Here is a 27,070-nt window from a genome sequence, read left to right as displayed (position 1 = left end):
CGGGAGTCCTCTTCTCAGTGACTCTCTCTGCGATGCCCAGCTGCTCGTGGACGAGACTGTTCCTAATCTAAGAGCCTTCCTTTCCTGTTTGCCTGAGCTTTCCCCATTGCACTGGCCTTCGTTGCTCCACCAATCACAGGTTACAATGGACACCACTAACAACACTGACTGGAAACGTAACTTCCTGTAGAACACCCACTCCAGGCCCGGCCGTCAGGGAAAGCACTTCCACTCGTGGGCCTTGCTCTTTCAAAAAATGACCACCAGGAAGGAGTCATTAGGCATTATGACCAGTTCTTTACAGGGACTGACAAACTATATATCAAGGGCCAGATAATATTTTAAACTTCAAAGGCTTTAGTAATGTATCTAACACATTCTTTTTTGGTTTGTCTTTTCACGTGTTAAAAACAATCCTAAGCCTTTGTCCTTACAAAAACGGGTCTGGATTTGTCCCAGGGCCAGAGTTTGCCCACCCACGCCTTATGCCACAGCCTCCTTCCTCCGGGAGCATGGTTGTTTGCGTGTGTGTGAGGAGGTGTCTGCTGTAAAGGGGAGTCGCGGGGACGCCAGTTAAGTCAGGAGAGGTACCTTGAGTCTCTGTTCCCTTGGCTACCCGGGCTGTTGCTCAGCCTAGTCCCACTTGCAGACTTCTTCCCACGTGGCTTTCTCTTAACCTGGCCTCTTTTGAGGAATCCTGAGCCATGGGAGAAAGCAGTCCATGTCTGAGCTCCGGAAGTGAGCCAGGCTCAAGTTCTCACACTCAGGGCTCCTGTAAAGCAAGCATGTGGCTTCCGTGCCCCTGGACATTCTATGGCAGTTAGAAGGCCACTCTGCCCACAGCACAGGGAGGGAACCTGCGGGCTGCAGTCACCTATGATACCATCCAGCCCGTAAAAAGGCATCACTGGGCCCCTAGGGTACCCTAGATGTTTATAAGCTGCTATGGACAGGACAGCAGTCACTAAGTCATGTCTGATTGTTTGCGACCCCATGGACTATAGTCTTCCAGGCTCCTTTGTCCACAGGATTTTCCAGGCAAGAATACTGGAGTGGGTTGCCATTTACTTCTCCATAAGATGCTATGCTTATTATCAAAAAGGAAGCGGGGTGGGGAAAAGGAGAAGGAAGAAGGAAAAAGGGAGATGAGGAGGGAAAGGAAAGGAAGAGAAACCACTGCAGAATATTTCATTTGGATGTCATTATAACCACAGAGCCATTTTCACCTGATACTTACAGCAAGTTTATCAAACACTGTCACATAATCCAAAAGCAAAAGTGAGACTCCTCATCATTGATGGCAAGGCCAAAGAATGTTCAAACCACCACACAATTGCACTCATCTCACACGCTAGCAAAGTAATGCTCAAAATTCTTCAAGACAGGCTTCAACAGCATGTGAACCGTGAACTTCCAGATATTCAAGCTGGATTTAGAAAAGGCAGAGAAACCAGAGATCAAATTGCCAACATCCATTGGATCATTGATAAAGCATGAGAGTTCCAGAAAAACATCTAGTTCTACTTTATTGACTATGCCAAAGCCTTTGACTGTGTGGATCACAACAAATTATGGAAAATTCTTAAAGAGATGGGAATACCAGACCACCTTAAATGCCTCCTGAGAAATCTGTATGAGGTTCAAGAAGCAACCGTTAGAACTAGACATGGAACAATGGACTGGTTCCAAATTGGGAAAGCAGTACGTCAAGGCTGTATATTGTCACCCTGCTTATTTAACTTATATGCAGAGTACATCATACAAAATGCTGGGCTGGATGAAGCACAGGCTGGAATCAAGATTGCTGGGAGAAATATCAATAATCTCAGATATGCAGATGACACCACCCTTATGGCAGAAAGTGAAGAACTAAAGAGCCTCTTGATAAAGAAAAAGGAGAGTGAAAAAGTTGGCTTAAATCTCAACATTCAGAAAACTAAGATCATGGCATCTGGTCCCAGCACTTCATAGCAAATAGATGGGGAAACAGTGGAAACAGTGTCTGATTGTATTTTGGGGGGCTCCAAAATCACTGCAGATGGTGACTGCAGCCATGAAATTAAAAGATGCTTGCTGCATGGATGAAAAGCTAAGACCAACCTAGACAGCATATTAAAAAGCACAGACATTACTTTGCTGACAAAGGTCTGTCTAGTCAAAGCTATGGTTTTCCCAGTGGTCATGAATGGATGTGAGCTGGACTATAAAGAAAGCTGAGAGCCGAAGACTTGATGCTTTTGAACTGTAGTGTTGGAGAAGACTCTTGAGAGTCCCTTGGACTGCAAGGAGATCCAACCAGTCCATCCTAAGGGAAATCAGTCCTGAATATTCATTGGAAGGACTAAGGCTGAAGCTGAAACTCCAATATTTTGGCCACCTGATGGGAAGAGCTGACTCATTTGAAAAGACCCTGATGCCTGGAAAGATTGAGGGCTGGAGGAGAAGGGGACGACAGAGGAGGAGATGGTTGGATGGCATCACCAACACAATGGACATGAGTTTGAGTAAGCTCTGGGAGTTGGTGATGGACAGGGAGGCCTGGCATGCTGCAGTCCATGGGGTCGCAAAGAGTCAGACACGACAGAGCGACTGAACTGAACTGACTGAAAGGAGAGAGTAGACTTGGTCCTCCAGTGAACATCTCCCCTTCTTAATAGATAACTTCACTTTGATTCTTCTTGATTTTCACACATATGCCATAAGTCAAGGCCTTCCCGTGGGTAGAGGGTGCTCAGCTACAAGTCAGTAAGTGATGTCCCCTCAGCCCACAAAGGAGCTAGAAAATGGGGCCCGTTCATCTCTGTGTCTCAGCACAGATTGGTCACCTGAAGGTGCCTCTCTCAGGGCACGAATAGGTGATGGAAGTCCCCTCTGACCCTGGCAAATCCAGCTGTGCCCAAGGACACCCGTGTCGGTGGAGTCTGATCCTGACTCTTGTCCTTGACAAGCTGCATAACGCCACACAGAGGTCGTGACTTGGGCTGTGAGTCGTTGTCCACAGACCCGATGAATTCAGTCCATCTTCTAAGCAACTGGCACTCAGCTGACACGGAAGCCGGGGATAACATTCACAGCGTTGATGATGGTGATGGTGGCGCCGTTACCAACTGGCCAGCCGGAAAGCCTTTGCTCATTGTCACTTAAGGAGGGCTGACTTTGAGACGGCTGGAGACAGCTTAGAGGCGGAGAGGGTGAAGCCATCCCGAGTGCTGGTAAGTTGTAGGTAGAGGGTGACTACCAGCCATGAAGATGATCAGAAAGAAGAAGGGTTAAAAAAAAAATTAGCCTAAGACACCAGAAGTGACTGCTGGAGCTGAGGACGGAGGCCTGTTCCCCATGGAAGGTGCCGAGTGCCGGGAGGTCTACACTGAAAGAACACTTTCCTCGGTAGTAGGAAGGTTTGGGAGGCCTTGTTTGAGCTGATAGAAGGGGAAAACAGCTGAGAAGCCAGGGGGTCAGCGATGAGGTTTCAGCCTCCCAGAGGAGAAGGAAGAGACACAGGTGGTGCCTGGAGGTTCACCAGGAGGAAAATGGAAAGCCTGAAACTGCCTGTAAGCGGCCAGGGAGAGCACCAGTGACAGACTGGAAGGGGGAGGAGGAAAGGTCACTAGTCAGGGCTGGTGGGAGTGCCTGGCTCAGGGCAGACTGACGGCTGTGTTTTGGTTGCCAAGACAACCAGCGTAAATAACAGCCGGAGAGGCCCCAGACTCTCTCTCTGGGGTCCATCTGCTCTGGGTTATACCTTGCAAACCTGATCTTCTCCCACTTACGCGTGCAATGTGCTACTCTTGTCGCGTGAGGTGTGTTTATAACCTGAAACAACTCGTCCCTGACTGTACCAAGATTCTGCAGGTTACAATCAATCACGATTCAAAAACACATATTTTCAGCATCATTAGTGGAAACAAACATCTGCAACAACTAACCCGAAGTCAATCATAGGAAAGAAAAAGAAAAGCATCCTAACCTTTAGCATTACACATAACTTCTTTAAACACCGAGAATGTTACAACCAAGATCTACCTTTCCCAGCAGAAAATGTACTTCATATTTTCCTCTGGAAACTAAAGATACTACATATAAATTTGAAATCATATATTTCTTCAAAGTATTAATTTTTAAAGCGGCCAAAATTGCTAACAACTAGGGAAAGTACCGATTTATAAATTACGTGCTCAGTACAGAGTATACATTGTGAATTTGCATGCATATTAAATGCAAATAACCAGAAGAGTGTAGCATTAAAGCTTCAAATTTATATGTGCAAAAGACAGTAAATTCTAACACTGAAACTTCCCAGAAAAAAAATTACCTCCCCACATCCCATGTGATTATTGCAGTCAGCGGAGCGGTGTCAGTGCAGAGTTCAGGAAGAATACAACTTTTTCAGTCATGCCCATCCCACTAACCAGGTAGAGCAGACAAGACCATCTGGCATCGTGTTAGACAGTGGTAGGGTATTGATACTGCCCAGCTTTTCAAAGTTTTTTTTTTTTTTAATAATTTGACAGGAAAAAAAGGTTCCACTAAAACTGCCACCTCTGAATCACTAAGAGAACCTTTCTTCATTGTAAAGACTTAAACACTGAGGAAATGGGGCAGAAAACAGCTAACTCTGCTCTTCCACTAAAGGAAAAATCAGAGATCTGTGATGGTAAAATTTTATATGTCAGCTTGGTCAGCTGTGGTGCCCAGTTATTTGGTCCAACAATAGTCTAGATGTGGCTGTAAAGGTGTTTCTGTAGATGTGATTGACATTATCCATCTGTTAACTTTAAGTGAAAGAGATCACCCTGGACAGTCTGAGTGGGCCTCATATGATAAGCTGAAGGTCTTAAGAGCAAAAACTAAGTTTCCAGGAGAAAAGGGAAGTCTGCCTAAAAACTGTAGAAATTTGGCCTATGTTTTTAACCTGCTGACTTGCCCTAAAGCCAGACTCAAGGCTACAATATCAACTCCTGCCTGCTGGCCAGCCCAGTGTCAGACTTGCCCGCTGCACACAACTGTGCGAAACAATTACTTAAAATAAACAAACTATATATATATATAGACACACACACATACACACACATATACACACATACATATATATACACACATATACACACACACACACATATACACACACACACATACACACACACACATACACACACACACATACACACACACACATATATATGCACAATATCTATTGATTCTATTTGTCTGGAAAACCCTGACTGATACGGGATTCAAAACGATTTCCCATTTAGAACAAAGTGTTCAGTATTATAATCCATCCTGGAGTCTGGATGAATGCTGCTTGATTTTTATTACAATGTAAAAATTAATGTATTATTTTACTAATTTTTTTATTTTGAGACATATAACATTACAACAATTTCACATGTACAATATAATGATTCAATATATGTATATATTGCAAAACAATTACCATAAGAAGGTTATTGTCAATCACCACCCATAACTACAAATGCTTTTCTTGGGATGAGAACTTTTAAGATATAGTCTCTCAGCAAGGTCTGAATGTATAATACAGTATTATAGTCACCATGCTCTACAGTACATGCCAATGACTTATTTTATAACTAGAAGTCTATACCTTTTGACCACTTTTGCTCCTTTTGTTCAAAAAGTTCCACCACTTCAGAATGCAAACCTGTCTTGAAAATTGCCTTCCTGATACTCATTTAAAGACTTTTCACTCCAATAAGCTGACTCTAATAATGGGGAACTGTATTTGTAAAGGGGGCTCATGAAAATCTCTTGGGTGGCTGAACATCTGGTTAGCAGTACTGGTTTGGAGCTCACCTTGTTTGTATTTATATTGTGAATTCTTTGTAGATGCTAAGTCTTGGGGAATAAGACTGCTCTCCCCCATTTATGACCTAAAAGCAAAAATCATACCATCAGCTCTAATAAAGCAAATATCCGTGTCAAGTTCAGATCAAACAATTCACGGGTTTAATGCCACTCGGTTTAATCGCTCCTTCTCCGTCTTCTTTCTCCCTTGGCCCCGCCAAAGCAGCTTCCTATGTGTGCAGTCCAGCCTCGGCTCTAACTGTCTCCTCTTTGCAACATGGAATGCTTATCCCCACACCCGGATCCAATTACTGTGTGTGTACAGCCCAACCCAGGCCTGGGTTTCCTTTCCTGGACCGATAACTCTTCTCACATCCTTTTATTTATTGCCAACTGCAGGATCTCCTGGGGGCAGGAAGAATGAGGGGAAGGGTCCCACCATGTCCAAAGGACAATCAATCAATTTAACAAATTTCTATCTTTTGCAAACTGTTCCTTTGCCACGGTTCCATGACTTGTAAGATAGGAAGAGAACTGACCTATTCTGGAAGGCATCTGGACATTTGAGGCATAATCTTTCGGATAACCCACCCCCCCCACCCTTTTTTTGGAGGAGTTCTCCAAGGCAGCCGAGGAAAACCTCTTCTCTTTCTCCCTTCTTCGCTGCAGCCCTTCTCACCAAGTGCCTGCCTCTTTCCTCTTCTTTCGAGTTTCTGTATAGCCCACACAGCAAGCATCACCTCCCCTAAATGTCATTTTGATCATGTCACTTGTTGCCAAGAATTCCAAATGTTTCTTCAGAAAATTAAATTTCCGTCCCAGATCTCAAGTCCACCAGATGACTCCCTGCTTTCCTCCTACTCCTCATTTCTAGCCCCGCCCCTGCGCCCTGACCCCCACCCCACGCCCTTACCCCGCCCCCACTCCCTGGTCCCAGCTCTGCCCCTGTCCCTTCTCTGCTCTCCAGATGGTGGTGCTAACCCTTCTCTCTCCTGTGTGCGGGCACGCGTGCTCAGTCCCTTCAGCAGTGTCCAACCCTTCGTGACCTGATGGAATGTCCATGGAACTCTCCAGGCAAGAATACTAGAGTGGGTAGCCATTCTCTTCTCCAGGGGATCTTCCCGACCCAGGGATCAAACCCATATCTTTCATGTCTCTGGCACTGGCAGGCAGGTTCTTTACTTGCCTTCTTTTTAGAATCTTCTTTTGAATCCTTGCTTGGAACAGAAGTCCCTTAACTTTATAAAAATAACTCCTGCTCATTTTTCACAGGGAACATTCAAGAGCTGATGGGCTTCCTGGATCCCATATCCCAAATAACTAACTCATCATGGTTTTCCACCATTCCTGATTCAGATCCTGAAGTTGGGCCTCACAGCTCACATCCAGGAAATCCTGGAGCAAAAAGTCAGAAACCACCTGAGTAATAATGCTCTTGATCTCATCTGAAAGCACAACTATTTGTTTCAATCTCCTAATAAAATCACAAATGAGAAACCTCCCTCAAATTTAACCTTTCTTCTCAGCAAAGTCTCTTAGACAGGGAAACTGGTCTACACAAGTGTTATTAGGCATGCATACCAGAATGCGTTTCCCATTGTGATTTATGCACGTTACCTACAGTTATGGATGTATTTTTGGAAAATTGTTTTTTAAATATTTAATAGCCATTAAACAGGTAAAATAATACTCTGCGCCTTATGGAACAGTGAGAAGTCATTCTAGCACTTTTTGCAAGAATTTGCAATTGTAATCAGTAATTTGGGCAGAAAGAATGCCAATGGTTTTCAATCATCACCGGTAAAAATGTTAAATTCTTTAAAATTAAGACTCTGAAGTTCACCTGCATTAATCTACTGCTAATGAAAGCTGGAACTACTCCTTAGGATTTTGAGTGGCTTAACATCAGCAAGACATGTCACAAACTCCATCCAAATCATTCAATACATATCATGCATTATTCCAAACCTCTTAGAAGATGAAACAGAGATAGGCAATGAGAGTGTTTGAAGAACAAAGGAAAAATGAAGCACAGAGACCTCGGGTTAAAAGTTTAAAACCCTTGAGAGGGTTTTAAGGACATTTTAGAGTCCTGAAAAATGAAGACAAATCAGCAGGCCCATTAACTTAGTGAATTAAAGCGTCATTGTTTCCAATATCAGCCTTGAATATGGAGGGCGCCAAATGGACCACGTTCTCCTTCCCTTATGTAGAAGGAGAATGAGCAGTCACTACTCTCTATACTGAAGTGCCTTTCTCCTTTTCCAGCTAATTTAGTGAAAGAGTGACATCCATTTCCTACCTCTTCTGAAACATTATTACTAACTTCCCTAGGACCACATTAAAGGGATAGCGAGAAAATTAACAATTGGAGACTCAAAACAACACAAGCTCTATTCCCCATTCATTTCAACTTTTCTTCCTTTTAGTCAAAGGTGCTGTTTATTATCTTCAGATGTTCTGTTCTTTATTGTAATACTTGAAACAAAGTGGAAAATACAGCATGTGGATAATCCACAAACTGAAGAGTCCAACTCGTTATGACCCCATGGACTGTAGCCCACCAGGCTCCTCTGTCCATGGGGATTCTCCAGGCAAGAATACTGGAGTGGGTTGCTGTGCCCTCCTCCAGGGGATCTCCCCAATGCAGGGATGGAACCCAGGTCTCCCGCATTGCCGGCAGATTCTTTACCATCTGAGCCATCAGGGAAGCCCAATACTTGAGACAAAATGGAAAATACAGCATGGGGATAATGCAGAAACTAAAGAACCTCTGAATTTACTACGTGAGCCGTATTCCACAATTATCTACATTTGATTGTCTCATCTCATGGAAATGGAATCAAAGCAGCTCCTTCCAATCCTTGGATGAGGTAAAAGGTCTGGAAGATCTAATGTGACCACATGAGAGATATTCCTTAAGAATCAGCTTGTATTTATACTGATTTGTTCATGACTCAGTCTCGCCAGTTAAGTAGGGATAGGCCCACAGGTTAACTGCTTGTGACTCTTGCAGTCCTTACGTGGGCTTCTGCTTCCACATCCAGAAGTCAGTGCATCCCAAGTGGTATGTCTCAGCACACTGCTGTGCTGTGAACTGGTTCCAGATCTGCTGTGAGGTCCTGACACCGCTGGGCCATGACACCCACATCGACATGTTGCTGTACAAGGCACCACTGCCCTTCTGGAGAAGTGGCCGATGCAGCTGGAGGGAGGTGTTTGCATTTCAGATGTGTAAGGACCATTTGAACGGAGGTGTGGCTCTAGGAAGTTGGGGAGAGAGAATTGCTTGGCAAAGCTACAGGTATCAGCTCCCCAAATTCTCTCTTTGTGGATTTCAGAAACTTCTTTCTGCTGGGGGCTAATGCGCCCTTTCCTTGGCAACCAAGCAACCTATGGGGTGACTGCTCTGACAAAGAACATGCATTTTACAAATTAGGGCCCTGCCATTATTTTTAATTACTTCATAGACAAAAAAAAAATTCATTGGGCAGTATCAGAGTATCACATGTATAGAGCAAAGAGAAGTATTAAAGCAACTGAATTCTTTAAATACAAACTTTAAAAAACATTGTTGTAAAATTTGGAATAGTGCGGAAATAGCTTGAATATTTCTTAATTGCTGCCTGTATAGTATCTGACAGTGAGGAAGGCCAATGCCAGGAGGAGGATCACTGACATCTTGATCAAGAATTCTGAGATTATTTCAGGCAAATAAGCGGTATGAAACAAAGTTACATTCATGCAAACAAATTCAAGTTTCTTACTAGAAATCTGCGAACATTTTATCTGTAAGTTTCTTATCTATGCAGTAGTCCCAAATGGACGTCCTCAGCTGTGTGCGCCGCAATGAGGTGAAATTGAGGGCTGATTTAAATAATGTGCTTACGTTACCACCTCTGGGATGCTCAATTTTAGAGATTATCTACTGACCTCTCAAAGAGGAAGAGGAGGGTTTCTTTGTTTCATCCACATACACTTGTCCCATGTTCCTGTCTGCTCAGATTTCTAGCACAAGCTTGGTTATGTTAAATATCCATCTTTATACCATTGTAACTCCAGACACTATTAATGTCTGAGTCAGGTACTTTTCAAGGGCTTCCCAGGTGGCTCAGTGGTAAAGAATCCACCTGCAAATGCAGGACCCAAAGGAGATGCGGGTTCATTCCCTGGGTGGGGAAGATCTCCTGGAGGAGCAAATGGCAACCCACTCCAGGATTCTTGCCTGGGAAATCCCATGGACAGATGAGCTTGGCGGGCTACAGTCCATGGGGTCACAAAGAGTCAGACACGAATGAGCACACCAAGCACACGTGTATTATTAATACTATTCAGTGATTATATTCCCTTTTCGGCATTAGTTTTTCTCCTTCCTGGAGTTAATCTCTGTTTCATTCGGGTTGCTTTCCTTATATATTTACCATGAGGTTATCCCCAAAGCCTCCCCCAGTTTTGTAAACTTTACAGTATCAACATATCAGGCATTTCACTAATGTCATCGTCTTCAAGAGGCCTTTCCCGTAGCCCTCTGCTCACTCCTGTTGCGACCAGGGGGCCACTTGTCCCTCTCCACATCTGCCTCTTCTGTTGTCCTGTCTCTGGGATCTGGGGCCTTCTCTCCTCCCCAACTGGTGTATGCTATCATTTTGCATTCCAGTCCCCTATAATGAGAAGGACATCTTTTTTGAGTGTTAATTCTAGAAAGTCTTCTAAGTCTTCATAGAGCGGTTCAGCTTCAGCTTCTTCGGCATTACTGATCGGGACATAGACTTGGATTACGGTGATACTGAATGGTTTGCCCAGGAAACGAACAGAGATCATTCTGTCATTTTTGAGACTGCATCCAAGTACTGCATTTCAGACTCTTGTTGACTACGAGGGCCACTCCACTCCCTCCGAGGGATTCTTGCCCACAGTAGTAGATATAATGGTCATCTGATTAAATTCACCCATTCCGGGCTATTTTAGTTCACTGATTCCTAGAATGTCGATGTTCACTATTGCCATCCCCTATTTGACCACTTCCAATTTACCTTGATTCATGGACCTAAAATTCCATGTTCCTATGTAATACTGTTCTTTATAGCATCAGACTTTACTTTCTCCACCAGTCACATCCACAACTGGGCATGGTTTCCACTTTGGCTCAGCCTCTTCATTCTTTCTGGAGCTATTTCTTCACTCATCTCCGGTAGCATATTGGGCACCTACCGACCTGAGGAGTTCATCTTCCAGTGTCATATCTATTTGCCTTTTCATGCTGTTCATGGGGTTCTCAAGGCAAGAACACTGAAGTGGTTTGCCATTCCCTTCTCCAGTGGACCACGTTTTGTCAGAACTCTCCACCATGACCCATCTGTCTTGGGTGGCCCCACAAGGCGTGGCTTATAGTTTCACTGAGTTAGACAAGGCTGTGGTCCATGTGATCAGTTTGGTTAGTTTTCTGTGATTGTGGTTTTCATTCTGTCTGCCCTCTGATGGGGAAGGATAAGAGGCTTGTAGAAGCTTCCTGATGGCAGGGACTGGCTGTGGGGGAATCTGGGTCTTGTTCTGATGGGCGGGGCCATGCTCAGTAAATCTTTAATCCAATTTTCTCTTGATGGGGAGTGGAATGAAAAAGTAGGAAGTCAAGAGATACCTGAAGTAACAGGCAAGTTTGGCCTTGGAGTACAAAATGAAGCAGGATGAAGGCTAACAAAGAGTTTTGCCAAGAGAACACACTGTCATAGCAAACACCCTCTTCCAACAACACAAGAGAAGCCTCTACACATGAACATTACCAGAGGATCAATACAGAAATCAGACTGATTACATTATTTGCAATTGAAGATGGAGAAGCTCTATACAATCAGCAAAAACAAGACCGGGAGCTGACTGTGGCTCAGATCATGAACTCCCTATTGCCAAATTCAGACTTAAAATGAAGAAAGTAGGGAAAACTACTAGACCATTCATTTATGACCTAAATCAAATCCCTTATTAGATCTGATATACAGAGTAACTGAAGAACTATGGATGGAGGTTCATGACATTGTACAGGAAGTGGTGATCAAAACCATCCCCAAAGAAAAAAAATTGTAAAAAGGCAAAATGGCTGTCTGAGGAGGCCTTACAAATAGCTGAGAAAAGAACTGAAAGGCAAAGGAGAAAAGGAAAGATATACCTATTTGAATGCAGAGTTCCAAAGAATAGCAAGGAGAGACAAGAAAGTCTTCCTCAGTGAACAATGCAGAGAAATAGAGGAAAACAAAAGAATAGGAAAGACTAGAGATCTCCTCAAGAAAATTAGATAGTAAGGAAACATTTCATGCAAAGATGGGCACAATAAAGGACAGAAACGGTATGAACCTAACAGAAGCAGAAGATATTAGGAAGAGATGGCAAGAATACACAGAAGGTCTATCAAGAAAGATCTTTATGACCCAGATAACCACGACAGTGTGATCACTCACCTAGAGCCAGACATCCAGGAATGCGAAGCCAAGTGGTCCTTAGGAAGCATCGCTACAGACAAAGCTAGTGGAGGTGATGGAATTCCAGCTGAGCTATTTCAAATCCTAATAAATGATGCTATGAAAACGCTACACACAATATGCTAGCAAATTTAGAAAACTCAGCAGTGGCCACAGGACTGGAAAAGGTCAGTTTTCATTCCAATCCCAAAGCAAGGCAATGCCAAAGAATGTTCAAACTACTGTACAATTTCACTCCTCTCACACGCTAGCAAAGGAATGCTCAAAATTCTCCAAGCCAGGCTTCAACAGTATGTGAACCGAGAACTTCCAGATGTTCAAGCTGGATTTAGAAAAGGCAGAGGAACCAGAGATCAAATTACCAATGTCCACTGTATAATAGAAGAAGAGAGTTCCAGAAAAACATCTACTTCTGCTTTATTGACTATGCCAAAACCTTGACTGTGTGGATCACAACAAACTCTGGAAAATTCTTCAAGAGATGGGAATACCAGACCACCTTACATGCCTCCTGAGAAATCTGTATGCAGGTTAAGAAGCAACAGTTACAACTGGACATGGAACAATGGACTGGTTCCAAACTGGGAAAGGAGTACGTCAAGGCTGTATATTGTCACCCTGTTTATTTAACTCATATGCAGAGCACATCATGCAAAATGTCTGGCTGGATGAAGCACAAGATGGAATCAAGATTGCTGCAAGAAACATCAATAACCTCAGATGTGCAGATGACACTACCTTTATGGCAGAGAGCGAAGAGGAACTAAAGAGCCTCTTGATAAAAGTGAAAAAGGAAGAGTGAAAAAGCTGGCTTAAAACTCAACCTTCAAAAAATGAAGTTCATAGCATCTGGTTCCATCACTTCATAGTAAATATGTGGTGAAAAAAGTGGAGACAGTGGCAGATTTTATTTATTTTCTAGGGCTCCAAAATCACTACAGATGGTGATTGCAGCCATTAAATTTAAAGATGCTTGCTCCTTGGAAGAAAAGCTATGATCAACCTAGACAGAGTATTGAAAAGCAAAGACATTACTTTGCTGACAAAAGCTACGGTTTTTCCAGTAGTCATGTACAGATATGAGAGTTGGACTATAAAGAAAGCTGAGTGCCGAAGAATTGATGCTTTTGAACTATGGCGTTTGGAGAAGACTCTTTGGAGTCCCTTGGACTGCAAGGAGATCAAACCAGTCAATCCTAAAGGAAATCAGTCCTGAATATTCACTGGAAGGACTGATGCTGAAGCTACAAAACTTTGGACATCTGATGCAAAGGACTCACTGGAAAAGACCCTGATGCTGGGAAAGATTGAAGGCAGGAGGAGAAGGGAATGACAGAGGATGAGATGGTTGGATGGCATCACTGACTCAATGGACATGAGTTTGAGCAAGCTGTGGGAGTTGATGCTGGACAAGGGAAGCCTGGCGTGCTGCAGTCCATGGGGTCACAGAGAGTCAGACATGACTGAGCGACTGAACGGACTGACTGATCCTGTCATTTGCTAGAATGTTGTCACATTTCATAATGATGCATGGGTATTATCTTTTAATTGGGAAACACCTATCTTTGTTGGGGGAAGTCTGTTGAATTTGTCCTTTGATGGTTTTCTGTCCTCTGTTTTCTATACTCTCTCAAGCTGGGTGGTACTATTTTTGGACATTGGACCTCATGGGCCAATCCTATAAATTTCTTGTTTTTCTACATTACTTTGTATTCTTTCTCTTTTTACTTCACATTCTGGGAAACTACCTTAGCTTTAACCTCCCAAATCTTATAAATTCTTTTCTGTGTCCTAGCTACAATATCACACCTTAGTCTCTAAAGATACAATTGACTTCTTTTTTTAAGATTTCTTCCTTCTTGCAAAGGTTCTGTTTCCTCTAGTTTGCTTTTTTTTCCTGTTTGCACATTTTAGTGTCTGTCTCTCTTAAGAGAAACTTTTCTTAAATATCTCATGTTCCTTGGCTGTCTGCTGATAATTAACGAAAGTCAATAGAAAGGGTTGTATGGTGGGGAGAGGTGTGGGGCAGAAGGAGAGTTGACTTGGGATTCACTTTAGGATTGTTCTAGTTAGGCCTATTCTTTGGAGAACCCCTGATTCAGCATCCCTGTGTTATATTTTTAGGTCAGAATCCCAGGGAAGTCTCCTGGGGTCTCATGTAGGCAGGTTATCACCCTGTGTCCTCGGGCTAGGGGGCAGGGAGAAGACGGTAACTGTAATTGGTAAATCAATGCAATCTCCCTGATTTCAACACTATGTATGGATAATACCACTTTTTACCTTTTCCTGACACCTTCAGATGCAGAAGCCTCTATTTTATCATCTCTATAGAAAAAAAAAAACAAAACTCCATTCCTATGTTAAAATGGATGGGGTTCAGCTACCTGCTTGTGTAAAGTTGGGGAGCAGATCTGAACGTTCATCAATACTCCTGATTTTAGTCCTATCTTCACTCTCATTTACAAGGGGTTCTCGTTGCTGAAAATTCCTGAGCTTCTGTAGAATCCATCAGTATAAATTCTTCTTTACCCTGTAAATTCTTCATTACACTTCTTTACACAATGAAGAAGGCTATTTCTTCATTTCTCCTCTGCTCAATAAGCTACCACTCATTCACAGATTCCAAAATGCTATGGTAATTGCCCATTTCTTTGTTCTTTTAGGTGGGTGATTGTTTTTTCAAAAAGATCACTTAAATGTCATTTTAACGGTGTCTTAAAACGTACCAGGAACTAAAACATGTATCATCTATAACCAGAAACCTATCTCACTCTTCACCTTTCCACACTGACATTAAAATGGGGATTATTCAACTTTTAAAAAAAATTTTAAACCATTCAGACCAACTCCAGTGTTCACATGGAATTTATTGTTGTTCAGTCACTAAGTGATGTACAACTCCTTGTGACTCCTTGGACTATAGCCCGCCAGGCTCCTCTGTCCATGGTATTCTCCAGGCAAGAATACTGGAGTGGGTTCCTATTTCCTCCTCCAGGGGATCTTCCCAACCCAAGGATAGAATCCAAGTCTCCTGCTTTGGCAGGTGGATTCTTTACCACTAAGCTACCAGCAAAGCCCTTAGGTGAAATAGCAGGAAAAAGAGCAACTTGGGAATTACGTGAAACTGAACCTAATTATTATATATTTTTATAAATCAATATGTCACACTGCCCTAACAATGTGTTGGGCATTGTGGGAAATTAAAATATATCCCTATTTCAGAATAGCATCTAAAAATTCTCATAAAGGTTAAACATTTAAAAAGGTCCTTAAATGGATCATGAGCCTTAAAAAAAGGTATCTGGAGGGGGAAAAACCACCACACAGAAGAGTGGAATGATAAGAGGCAAACTCAATGGAGGAAAAAGGACTTAAACTCAGTTTTGAAGAACAAACATTGGAAACATTTCTACTGTAGAGTCTGCAAAATGTGTATTAGATACAAAGTGATCAATTGACTGAGAAATAAGATTTATTTAATGCAGACCAAGACTGCTAGGAGAATGGGGAAAAAGTTTTTCTACTTAAAATAGAGCTGCTTTAAGTCTTTATTCTTAGCTTTTCACCATAGTGGGTCCTTAAAATGTTGAAATTGTTTTTTAAAATTCCAGTTTAGTTCTCAACAAACCTGTGAAAAGAGATACAGTGCAATGTTGTACTTTTCAGGGATCTTCAGATTTTAAAGTCACACTCCTAGAGACATTGAAAACCCCATTATCATTGAAATATGCTCAGTCACTAAGTCCTACCTGACTCTTTGTGACCCCATGGACTATAGCCCACCAGGTTCCTCTGTTCATGTGATTTCCCAGGCAAGAATACTGGAGTGGGTTGCCATTTCCTCCTCCAGGGGATCTTCCCCACCCAAGGACTGAAACCACGTCTCCTATGTCTCCTGCCTTGGCAGGCGCATTCTTTACCACTGAGCCACCTGGAAAGCCCAATTTCTGGTAAAAACATTTTTGTTATTGTGTGCCTGCAACTCTTTAGTTCCTCATACCATTTATCTCACTGAAATAAACATCTTCACAACACAGTTCTTGATAACACACAGTTTTAACGAAGATCATGTTTGCCTTGGGCAGACGGACTCTAATTGGAGGGATACAGATATGAGAAGAAGACTTCCAAGGAGAGCATCCTGCCTGTTTGAAAATGGGATGATGCCCTGCAGAGACCCATTTGCCTTCCCCATCGGGCCCAGGTAGGGCCGGTGGGAGTTGAGTGTGGACAGGGAGTGGGAGGAGTCTAGACCCAGAAGCTCTTCAGAGCCACGGGCTGGGGAAGGGTGTAAAGTCCAATGAGCCTGTAACTCAGGAGACAAAGGGGAGACACAGGCTTTCTGAAGAGGCAGTAATGTCATCAGACGGCTATTTCCCCCGAAATGTAATCTGCTAGAGCTCTACAGGGCAGAAAACCTAGTCACAGGAAACAGGTCAGACCTTAAATAACACAGAGACCCGAGGTCACATAGACTGGCCTGGAAGGCCAGGCAGCAACGTGCAAGAGAACTCACTGCAGCGGTCAGTGAAATGGAGTCGACTCCACTCACAGCATGATGGACGCAGTCCAGCAAGGAGAAGGGGCGGGACTGAATCAGGACCCACAAAAGGACTTACACTGAAGTTGTGTTTCAACAAAAATCCGTGGTCTCCTCTGGCTTTTAACTCAAGAAACCTTTCCTGAGTATCTACTATGTGCGAGGCAGACTGGCTTTGCTCATCACTTTGTCTCGTAACCTTATGAGCTGAATGTAAAAAATTCCAGCTAATTGATTTCACAGACTGATTGATGTTCTTCTGTAAGAACAACAGATTGATTTTTTTTTATAGACAGCAATACTAATTCTTCCATTATGTTCTTCTCTCTCGGTGCACAGAGTCCAATCGACTTTAGGGCCAAGTCAATGTGAAGAGCAGAAGAGAGGCATTAAGAGAAACAAGGTCCATTAGGTCCAATATTGCCTCAATTACTTTAATTCCATTATTCCTGTTCATATTACTCCTGTAATCGATATTCCCTTTCGGTTATTCATGTTTACCCTTTTCAAACTCACAAGTAATAGGATTATGGTCTTTTGAGCTCAGTGGCAACAGACTTTCATAAATATATTTCTGCATTTGTGATTATCTCCAGATCTGCGGCGGAGAAGTCTTAAATTGAATCAAGTCTTCCAGGGCCATCTCCTGGAGAGATACAGAGCTTCTTAATGCAATAGAGGTGCTCTTACCTGTTATGTCATTTGTCATTCACTGTCAAGACGGGGCCCGTACGGCTTCATGGCTTTCTAAGTCTCTTCTTCCTGCATCCCAGCCTTAGGGTGGATTAACTAGCTTTCAGAGTGGATGTTCCAGTTTTTTGTTTAATGTAAGCCTCCTCCCTTTGCTGACAGTCATTCTGCCCTGAGAGAGGTCATCCGGATCCTACGTTAACCACTGCTTCTCCCAGATGGCAAGTAATCAATCCCTCAGTTCCACCTCTGTAGCAGCCTTACAAATTACGGGAACTCTGTCTTCCCTCCACTCTTTTCACACACATCAATGCAGTGTCCACTGTTTGCAAGAAGCTGTGCTTTGAGCACAAACAGGACATGTAATAAGTACATGGCCCTTCCCCGAAGCACCCGCCAGCCCTTCCGAGGGTGTTAATGAACTGAGCCGTGACATCAGAGAGGCAGGTGTCAACCCCTGATGTGAAGGGTCTGTTGAAAGTTCCCCTGGAGGGAAGAAGGGGTAAATTATTAATGGAGAAAAGTTTTCATAGAGGGGGTGAATTTAAGTGAGGTCCTGAAGGATGGTGGAGCGAGGACGTTTTGAAGATGGAGCTTGAATGGGAAAGAATAAACTGTGGGTGAGAATCCAAAGTAGGTGAATGTAGCCAGGACCGATGACTTACAGAGTGGCCAAAAGTCTCGTCCGAGTATTTCATGAGAAGGTACGAAAAACCCAAACGAACGTTTTGGCCAACCTAGTCAGAGAGGGCACTGAGCTCATCAAGCACCGGGTTAGGAAGGCCTGACTTCCCCTTAGCAGCAGACAGGCGGGGAAGAGTTTGGCTGGGGATGAGCCCGCTAAGGCAGGCAGCCTCTCTGCTGTGGGCAGGATGGACCAGAGGCAGGTACAGGCTGCAAACCCGAGATGACAGGAGGGCTCACAGTGTGCAACACAGCTCCTGGGGGCCGAGGTCCTCTCTGCTCTGTTTATTAAACAGAGAGCAGTGACGACTTCATGCTTATTTAATAATATACCAGGCCCTGTGCTAGTCATCTTGAAACCATCCTCTCATTTCCCACTCACAGCGGCCTGAGGAGACGGGGCTGCTCCCGCCCTCCTGTGGAGCCTCAGCCAGCTCACACGCCAGCAGCATCAGCTGTGCAGCACACCGCTCCTCATGCCCCGCCCCGCTCCCCGCCCCACTCCCCCACGCCCCGCCCCGCTCCCCCACGCCCCACCCCACTCCCCACGCCCCGCCCCACTCCCCGCCCCACTCCCCACGCCCTGCCCCGCTCCCCCACGCCCCACCCTGCTCCCCCACGCCCCGCCCCACTCCCCACGCCCCGCCCCGTTCCGCTCCTCCACGCCCCGCCCCGCGCCCTGCTCCCCCACACCGCGCCCTGCTCCCCTGCTCCCCCACGCCGCCCTGCTGAGCCGCCCACCCTGCCTCCTTTCGAACTTCTCTCCACCACACTGGTCCCTCTGGCACTGTTCTGTTCCTTCCAACCTCCACTCAGATTAAGACCTTCTCTGTAACCCATTTCCTGAGGCCCCCCAAGCCAGCCCCGTTGCTCTTTTTCCTGTGTGTGAGCCCACAGCCCAGAGCGCTGGCAGAACAACCATCTCCGTGTGAGCCTCTCCCTCCTAGCTTGTAACCCTCTTCCTGTGACCCCTAGGGACACTTTTGGCACACGTGAGAAGGACAATATTTGAATGAAAGAACAAATGAAGAAACGGAAGGGTCCTATGAACACACAACAGAAGAGGGAACAAAAAACCTGGGAAAAGGCGGTCATGGACACTAAGAGAAAAGGAATGCAAAAATATGAAAGAATTATAGAAAATTTGACAAAGCTTCCTGAGAGCTAAATGTCGGGGGAGCAAGTGATGGAGGGGCATGCCAAGCTTCTGAGCTCTGCGCCAGAAGCCCTCCACTCCTTTTCATGACTTTTTTATTATCAGCTTAAAAGCACTGAGTATTAACTCACGGATTTAAAAGAAACAAAAAAGGAACCATCAGGAGACAGAGGCAGAGAAAGAGCCCAAGGAGAACAAACACTCAGATTTGTATCTTAACTTACCCATGTGCAAACAGCTTCTGAGAAAGTCTGATAGAATCTTGATTCAAAGCACAAGTTCTTTAATTAAAATACTTCACATGTATCATAAATACACTAAAATTTCAGAGGTCTTTAAAAAAACTACTGTTAATTGCTAACTAAAAAAAACAAAATAATTTCCCCTTTGTTTAAAGATCCGAGTTTCATAACGAATATGTGTATTTTTATCAGTTCCACGAAACATGTGTATCTGAATTTTCAGAAATCTCAGATTACTGAAATTAGAGTGTAAAACGGAAATAGAGGAAAATACTTAGCAATAGTAAATTAGTTTCTAGTTTTTAAGGCACTTAAGGTTTTATTTCTGGTTTATTTCTCTTTAATGGTAGAGGAGTGTTGCTGCTGCTTAGGTACACACAAAATAACCTAGTTATTAAAATAAGATTTATTATAACACAAAAATTATAACAATGCATAATTTAGGCACTAAGCAAGCTGTTTGCATAGTGGTAAAGAAGCTGCCTTCAGTGCAGGAGACACGGGATTGACCTTGGGTCGAGAACATCCCCTAGAGAAGGAAATGGCAACTCACTCTAGTATTCTTGTTTGGGAAATCCCATGGACAGAGGAGCCCACAAAAGAGTTGGGCACAACTTAGCGACTAAACAACAAAAGCTGTTTAAGGCCAGTTTAATGACCAAGATGCAATTGCTCACTGAACTTGACACATCACTATCAAAGAACTCTTCCACCATTACTCTGATATGATCATTGTGTGACCAAAATCAATTGTTTTAATTTATGCCTGTAGACATTCTCACACACCAAATGAGGAGATTCACATAGTAAGTTAGAGAAGGCTTGTAATAGAGGGCAGTATGCACTTTGATAAAATGGAAAAGGTAAATAAACAGTGGAGGCATGAAGATGACGTTATATAACCACATACGGTAGCGTTTGGTGGAACTCTGCCTGCAAGCATTGCACACCCTGTAAATATGTAATTTGCCAATTTCCTTAGGACTAGTGTCAACATGAAAATGCTAAAATGACTTCTTATTTTCATTTTCACTTTCTCCTGCCTGTCATCATCTTATAAATCCAGTGCTGTCTGGGCCAACGCTATTATTTGGCCATAGGATGGCCTCATCCCCAGGAACAAGAACACTTCCGTGCGGTTGAGAAGCCTGGAAATCAATGACCCCAGCCTGCCTGCTGTGCAGTCTTGGGGAAGTCAACCTGGAACCCCATAGTCCACAGCACTAGCCCAGGGGCTGACATCAATTCACAGGATCCCTAAAGATGCCTGCTTCATTCCTCGGACCAGGTTCCCATGGCCTCAGACTTCGCTCAGCAGGAGGCTTCCTTTGGGGACAGAAAGGTAAGCCTTTCTGTAAGACTTCCTTTCCTGGAAGTCACAGTAGACACATCCAGAAAGCTCCACCCTTGCAGGAAATGAGGGTTCTCTAAATAAACATCTCTGAGAAATGGATCCTTTAACTGCTATCTGGAGACCAGCATCCTTATAATTTTATCAAATCTAAACACACAAACGGCCGCAGCTAATAGTCTGGAGCCGAGGAAGCACAGAGAAGAGAGAAGAGGCAGCGGGGGCAGATCTGTTTCAGGAGCGCGTTTAGAGATGAGAGCTCTGGAACAGAATGTTAAATTTAATAAGTGCAAAGTAATACAGCTGGAAAGAAAGAACAGCCCGGCTAAGTATGATTTAAATGGTATTGAATTAGCTGGAAAGATACCTTGATGTTCTGATAGAGGTGGTGTGTAAACTGGCAGCTCAGCCTGAGATGCGACAAAGAAAGCGGTCCGGGCTCACTCACAGCTCTACCTTTTAGAAATTGTCTGCTTGCTCTTACTTTTAAAGGGACAACTCTTATCCCATTTAGGATGTTGCTGAACGTGGACTCTCCCGAAGGTAAGAGCTTGCTGAGGACAACGGAGTAGAAGGCCTGTCCCCGCCTGGTCACTGTGCTGTACTTTTGCCAACTGAATCTGACCATGGTTATTATAGTCTCTGCCATTCGCTCATTCAACCAATATTAAGCAACAAGCTTGGCTCTAGTTTCCTCAGGGCAAACCAAAAGGAATGAATTTGCCTTTCCTTAGATAGTGTTATAGGTTGAATTTATGTACCCCCAAAAGATGTGAAAGTCTTAATTAAATGTGGCCTCATTTAGACATAGAATCTATACAAATGATTAAATTATGGCGTCATTAAAGGCATCTCTAATTCAATATGATAGGTGTCTTTAGAAGGGGGGAAATTGGAACATGGAGATAGACAATTCAAAGACACAGGAAGAAGATGGCCATTCATAGGCCAGGGAACACCTGAGAATACCAGAAGCTGGGACAGGCAAGGACCACATTGTCCCTTACAACTTCCAGAAGGAACGAAGCCTGCTGACACCTTGATTTCAGATTTCTGGCCTCCAGATGACAAGTGTCTGTTGTTTGAGCCATCCAGCCCTTGTTACTTTGTTACAGCTGCCAGAGAAAATGAATACAGATTGAGTTATGAAAGAGTGATGCCAATGACAAAATCGCCATGGTCAACAGAACTCCTGTGGGGAGTTTAGTACTGGACCAGAGGTTAGTTACCACCATCAACATCAGTTCCATAAAGGTCACCAAAGAATAAAGATGGTCTATATCCTACACAGAGATTGACCCAATGGGAACTGTCTAATCCTCTAAAAAGATGATTAGGAAGAAAGAAGCAATAAAGGTTAATGGAAAATTAATCCTGGTGACCTATTTGGGCAAATCAAAGTTGTGGGACATACATTTATTTAAAAGGAAAACGCAAAGACTCTCTATAGAAGGGCAACTTCAGATAAGGGAACAGAGATAAGATTTTAATTAGAAGAGTCTTTGGTGTTCACCCATTTACATCCATGTTGAAAAGATAAAAGCTTTCTGATAAGGTAATAAAGATGAGCAATCATAAGAAGTATATGCTAACTCTCTAGAAGATGGAGAAAGACTTCTGGTGACCAGTCCTGTTTTTTCCCTGGTTGTCTACAAAGGTACTCTGTTGTAGGGACTCTCAGATGCTTCCAAAATGTGCATTAATTCACTGAGACCACCCATGACTGGCCTTCTGCACGTTGGTCATCAGTGAGCAGAACACACATGAGATTATGATGTCAACTGTATAATGAAACTGGATGTTGTCTCAAACAGGGACAGGCAACCTGCCATGGGTCATGCCCGTGGCTTGTGGTACTCACCACTCCTTTACCTGAACATGATGAGCACCTTCTCCTCCAGGGATTACAAAGATGGCATCATACTGGCTGCGGATGACCTGGAAAATAAAGGCCGCCTTGTTAGAGAAGACTTCCAACTTCGAACTCAGAGATCTGTTGGAACATATGTCAGCAGAGGCGAGGTTTCGCTTGCAAAAATTCAAGCTGAACATTGCCCTTTCCTACTTGCTGCCATTCTAATTGACTGTCCTTGGAGAACTTCTCTGCTTGGTCACAATCAATAAATATGAAGGTCTCATAAACACAGCCCTTGAACTGCTGATCTTCCAAAGAATATTTCTGCTTCAGAAGTCATTCCTGTTGCTAAAGTAGCTACACCAGGGCCACGGCCTCCCAAATCTGGAAAAGCCTAAATAAATAAAGCTGTATATTAAGAGGAGTACAGCAGTTTTGGGGGCTGAGCAGTATAGGGTTTCTCTGTTTAAGTGTGGGAAAGATTTCTCACAAATTTGCAAGTTGAAATAAGAGTTAGATACTTACAAGTTTTTCCCCTAGGAAGTCTGCTGTTCTGCAAACTATAAAAATGCATCTAGGTATTTTCATAGAATAAATCCCAACTTTATTTACTAGAATCATTTTTAAAATCCTGTTACTCAAGTTGGGTCTACCGACCAGCAACCTCAGCATCCCTAGGGAATGTGAAATGCCCAAAACTCCTGAAACAGAATCAGCATTTTCACAAGATCCTCACGTTAAATCCTATGCACACTCATGTCTGAGAAGCATGGCTCTGAAGTGCCTCATGCATATGGCCTGCAAGTACGAGACTCACAAGAAACAGGCTGCCTGAAACTTCAAGACCATCCTCTGGTGTCCAGGAGTGAATGGAATCATAATCCATTAATTATAGTTGAATAAACTCCCCAGAAGCCCCTTCAGAGAAGCCCCTTACTGCTGGCTAAATCAACTTTTCCTTTTCAGAACAGATAGGTTAATGGTACAGATATGTAAAAGCATAGCTCATTCTAGAAGAATTTGCTTTTATACTCATAAGACAACCACCAGAGCTATTCATTTATTCCATGAGCAGTTCGTGAACATCTATTCAGATGCTCCATAATAACTAACACAGGCTTCCCTGGTGGCTCAGCAGTAAAGAATCTGCCTGCCAATGCAGGAGATGTGGGTTCCATCCCTGGGTTGGGAAGATCTCCTGGAGAAGGAAGTGGCAACCCACTCCAGTATTCTTGTCTGGAGAATTCAATGGACAGAGGATCCTGGCAGGCTATAGTCCACGAGGTCACAAAGAGTCGAACGTGACTTCGTGACTAAACAACAACAGCAATAACATGGGCAAAGAGCCCAGAATGTGCAGAAGGACAGGAATTACAATAGGAATGGGAGCTCTAATCAGGAAAGGTCAGGACCAGAAGCCAGGGTGCAGAGGAGGACACGGGTGCTCGCTTTAGGAAGCACCTGACCAGACCTGGAACGTCATGAAGGCTTCCTGCCCACCTTCAGGCACAGTGAGTGTGGCACTGTATTAGGGCAAGTCCCCAGCCCAGCAATGAACAAGTCAACTACCTTACTTAGAGAAAAATATTGGTTTGGAACTGTATAGAGTTGTTTTTCCCAACCACTTTGAATATTTGTATGCATGAGCTCTAAATGCAGCAACCCTCAGGAACAGTTTTTCCCTTTCAACTTTCCTACCTGTACACAAGGAAGGATGGCAGACATCAAATGCAAGCAGCCCTGACTCAGAAGTCTGCCCAACACTGCGAGGCGGCAGGGAAGACAGAGCCGGGTCTCCGCATTGGCTCTCTGATCACACAGAGTGTCAATGCAACCGCAACCAGCGACACGGGGGGCCATAAACAGAATGGCATTGAAGTTAACACAAAAGTCAGGGAACTGTCTGGCGGGAGGGACCCTGGCTATTTGGTGGGTGCACTGCTGGGAGCAGCTGAAGGCTCTTGGGGAGACCACCATGTACACACCTTTCTCTGTGCCTGGCGCCTCTCTCTGCATTTAAATTGTTCTCATCCTGTCTCCTTCCCCCTGGTTTCTGCTTCCTCTGACTCATTCTCCTTCTCCCTTTCCACCTCCAAGTGCCCTCCCACCTCTCATCTCACTCTCTTTTTCCCCTTTCCAATCTGCCTGCTTTCTCACCCCCTCCTGCTGTGAGGTGAAGGAGAGGAGGAAGAGAAGCTAGGATGACGGAGCATCTTTCCCCCGTGCCCCACTTGAGCTTGCTTCCCTTTTCTCTGCTAACATTCCCACACTTCTTTTCCCTCTTCTTTCCTCGTTTGTTTTAATTGGAGTCTAATTGCTTTACGTTATTGCATTAGTTTCTGTTGTACAACAACGTGAACCTGCTACATGTATGCATGTGGCTCTGGGACTTCACTCCCCACCCTCCCCACTCTCCCCATCTCGGTCATCACAGAGCTTCCAGCTGAGCTCCCTGTGCTACAGAGCAGCTACAGCTGGCTCTCTCTTTTACGCTAGATAGCTGTTGTACACATGTCCATGGACCTCTCCCAGTTTGTCCCACCTTCCCCCGCCACCTGTGTCCACACGTCCATTCGCTCCGTCTGTGTCTCCACTGCTGCCCTGCAAAAGGTTCATCAGTACTGTCTTTCTAGACTCCACATGTTTGCGTTCCTATATGCTATCTGCCTTTCTCTTTCTGACTTGTTTCACTTGGTATGACAGGCTCGGGGTTCACCCACATCTCTGCAGATTTTTGTCTTTCCCCTCTGCCGTGTTCTCTCTTTTCCGAGCGGTGGACCTGTCATGAGTGTGCGCCCAGGCCTCCCAGGCACAGAGCCTGGACGTGACAGCACGGTGGCTGGACTCCTCTGCTGTCGCGTCGTCACACTTGAAGTTCACACATTCTCCCAACCTGCTGCCAGGTCAACAGTTGAGAGAGGAAAAAAAAACCCACACTTTTAAAATGCAGTAAGCTAGCATTTTCTTAGCAGTCTTTAAAATGTTGAACAATGCTGAACCATTCAGCTGCTGTGCTCAAAGGGTACAGAGACGTAAAATATACCTGGTAAAAGGGTTTCATTCTACCGCTGGTTTTTCCTAAGGACACTCCCTTCAACCTGCCATGACTCCAACCCTTTCCTGAGTGTCGTCTGACCCCTCTCTGTGCCGATCCCCCAAACCCTCTAGGAATGACTGAAACCTGCCTTGTCACAGGCCGAAGTTCCCAGAGTGCTTCCTGATAAAGACACAGCGCAGCACACAAAAAGGCTCTGTTAACACCCCGTCAGGAAGCCTTACCAGTTACAGCTTAATAAATGTATGAAGATTATTGTAATATGGAAAATGTCTGGTACCACCACTTCCTGCATGAAATGTACTTAGGGAGTGCTCCACGGAGTAGGCTGTGATATGGCAATCTCACACATACTCTCTGCATTACAGAAAAGCCATTTGGTTTCCTTTATGTATTTCACTCTTATTTTCACCCCTGTGAACCCACAGCAGAGCTCCAGACAACTCTGCTCAGTTCACCCTATTATTTCAGTGAGTAGACATAGAATGTGCCCCTGGCATAGAGTATATGCTTCCCAAATATCTGAGGAATGAGTTAGTTAACTGAAGAATCAGCTGATCAATCAATATCAGCCTAAGACACGACAGAATTAAGCAGCCGGAGGGAAACACTATGGCACACAGGTGCACTCTGAAAATCTACCCCAGCCTTTTTCCATTGGCCCTAATCATAAAGTCAGCCCAGCACAGTGGATGTAACTCACCCCCGAGAAGTCCATGGGGCAGAGGGACTGACTGCAGAGGCATACTGGGTGGTCAGATGGGACAACTGCCACTCTAACAGCAAATGGGCAAATAGAAAAACTCTATAGAACTGACAAAAGTTCTCCAAAATAATAACGTAGCCCAGGATAAACCTCCATCTATCCCTGCATGATACTGTGCCCACACCCTATCGTTAGTGATGCTCTCATCACACTTTTACACTCCTTCAACAGTGTCTGAGTCAGACTAGATGGGAGGACCTGATCATTGCACACCAAGATTTCCTAGGCAAGCCAAGAAGGTTCCAGAATGGATTCGCTCTGCATACCAGGAAAGGGATTGCAATCCTATCTTAGAAAAGGGGAAGAGAGACATGACAGATTGAACTAGGTCTAAACTAGTCAAAAACGTCCTATCTCTGTGGATTCACGTGAGAATTAAGGGGCCAGGTCAGCAGGTCCCCCAAGTAGGAAGTCACTCCATATCAACCAACAAGAGTTACAGAAGAGCCAGCC

The 27,070-nt window shown here is 44.2% G+C and overlaps 1 protein-coding gene across 2 annotated transcripts in view; it reads right to left on the bottom strand.

Moving 5' to 3' along the window:
• The window catches only part of ENOX1 (ecto-NOX disulfide-thiol exchanger 1), a 688,766-nt gene that overhangs the window by 519,971 nt on the left and 141,725 nt on the right, over positions 1-27,070 (bottom strand). Inside the window, exon 3 of one of the 2 annotated variants that reach the window (XM_088842775.1) lies at positions 22,803-22,879. The gene's annotated coding sequence lies outside the window, so the exon portion shown is untranslated. The remainder of the gene's footprint in view (positions 1-22,802; positions 22,880-27,070) is intronic. The other variant, XM_055426042.2, reaches the window with a different exon arrangement.

The sequence above is a fragment of the Moschus berezovskii genome, chromosome 13 (genome assembly GCF_049115385.1).
Source record: "Moschus berezovskii isolate FMDL1 chromosome 13, NW_MosBer_1.0, whole genome shotgun sequence".
Lineage (NCBI taxonomy): Eukaryota > Metazoa > Chordata > Mammalia > Artiodactyla > Moschidae > Moschus > Moschus berezovskii.
This window is presented reverse-complemented; position numbering and strand designations above follow the sequence as displayed.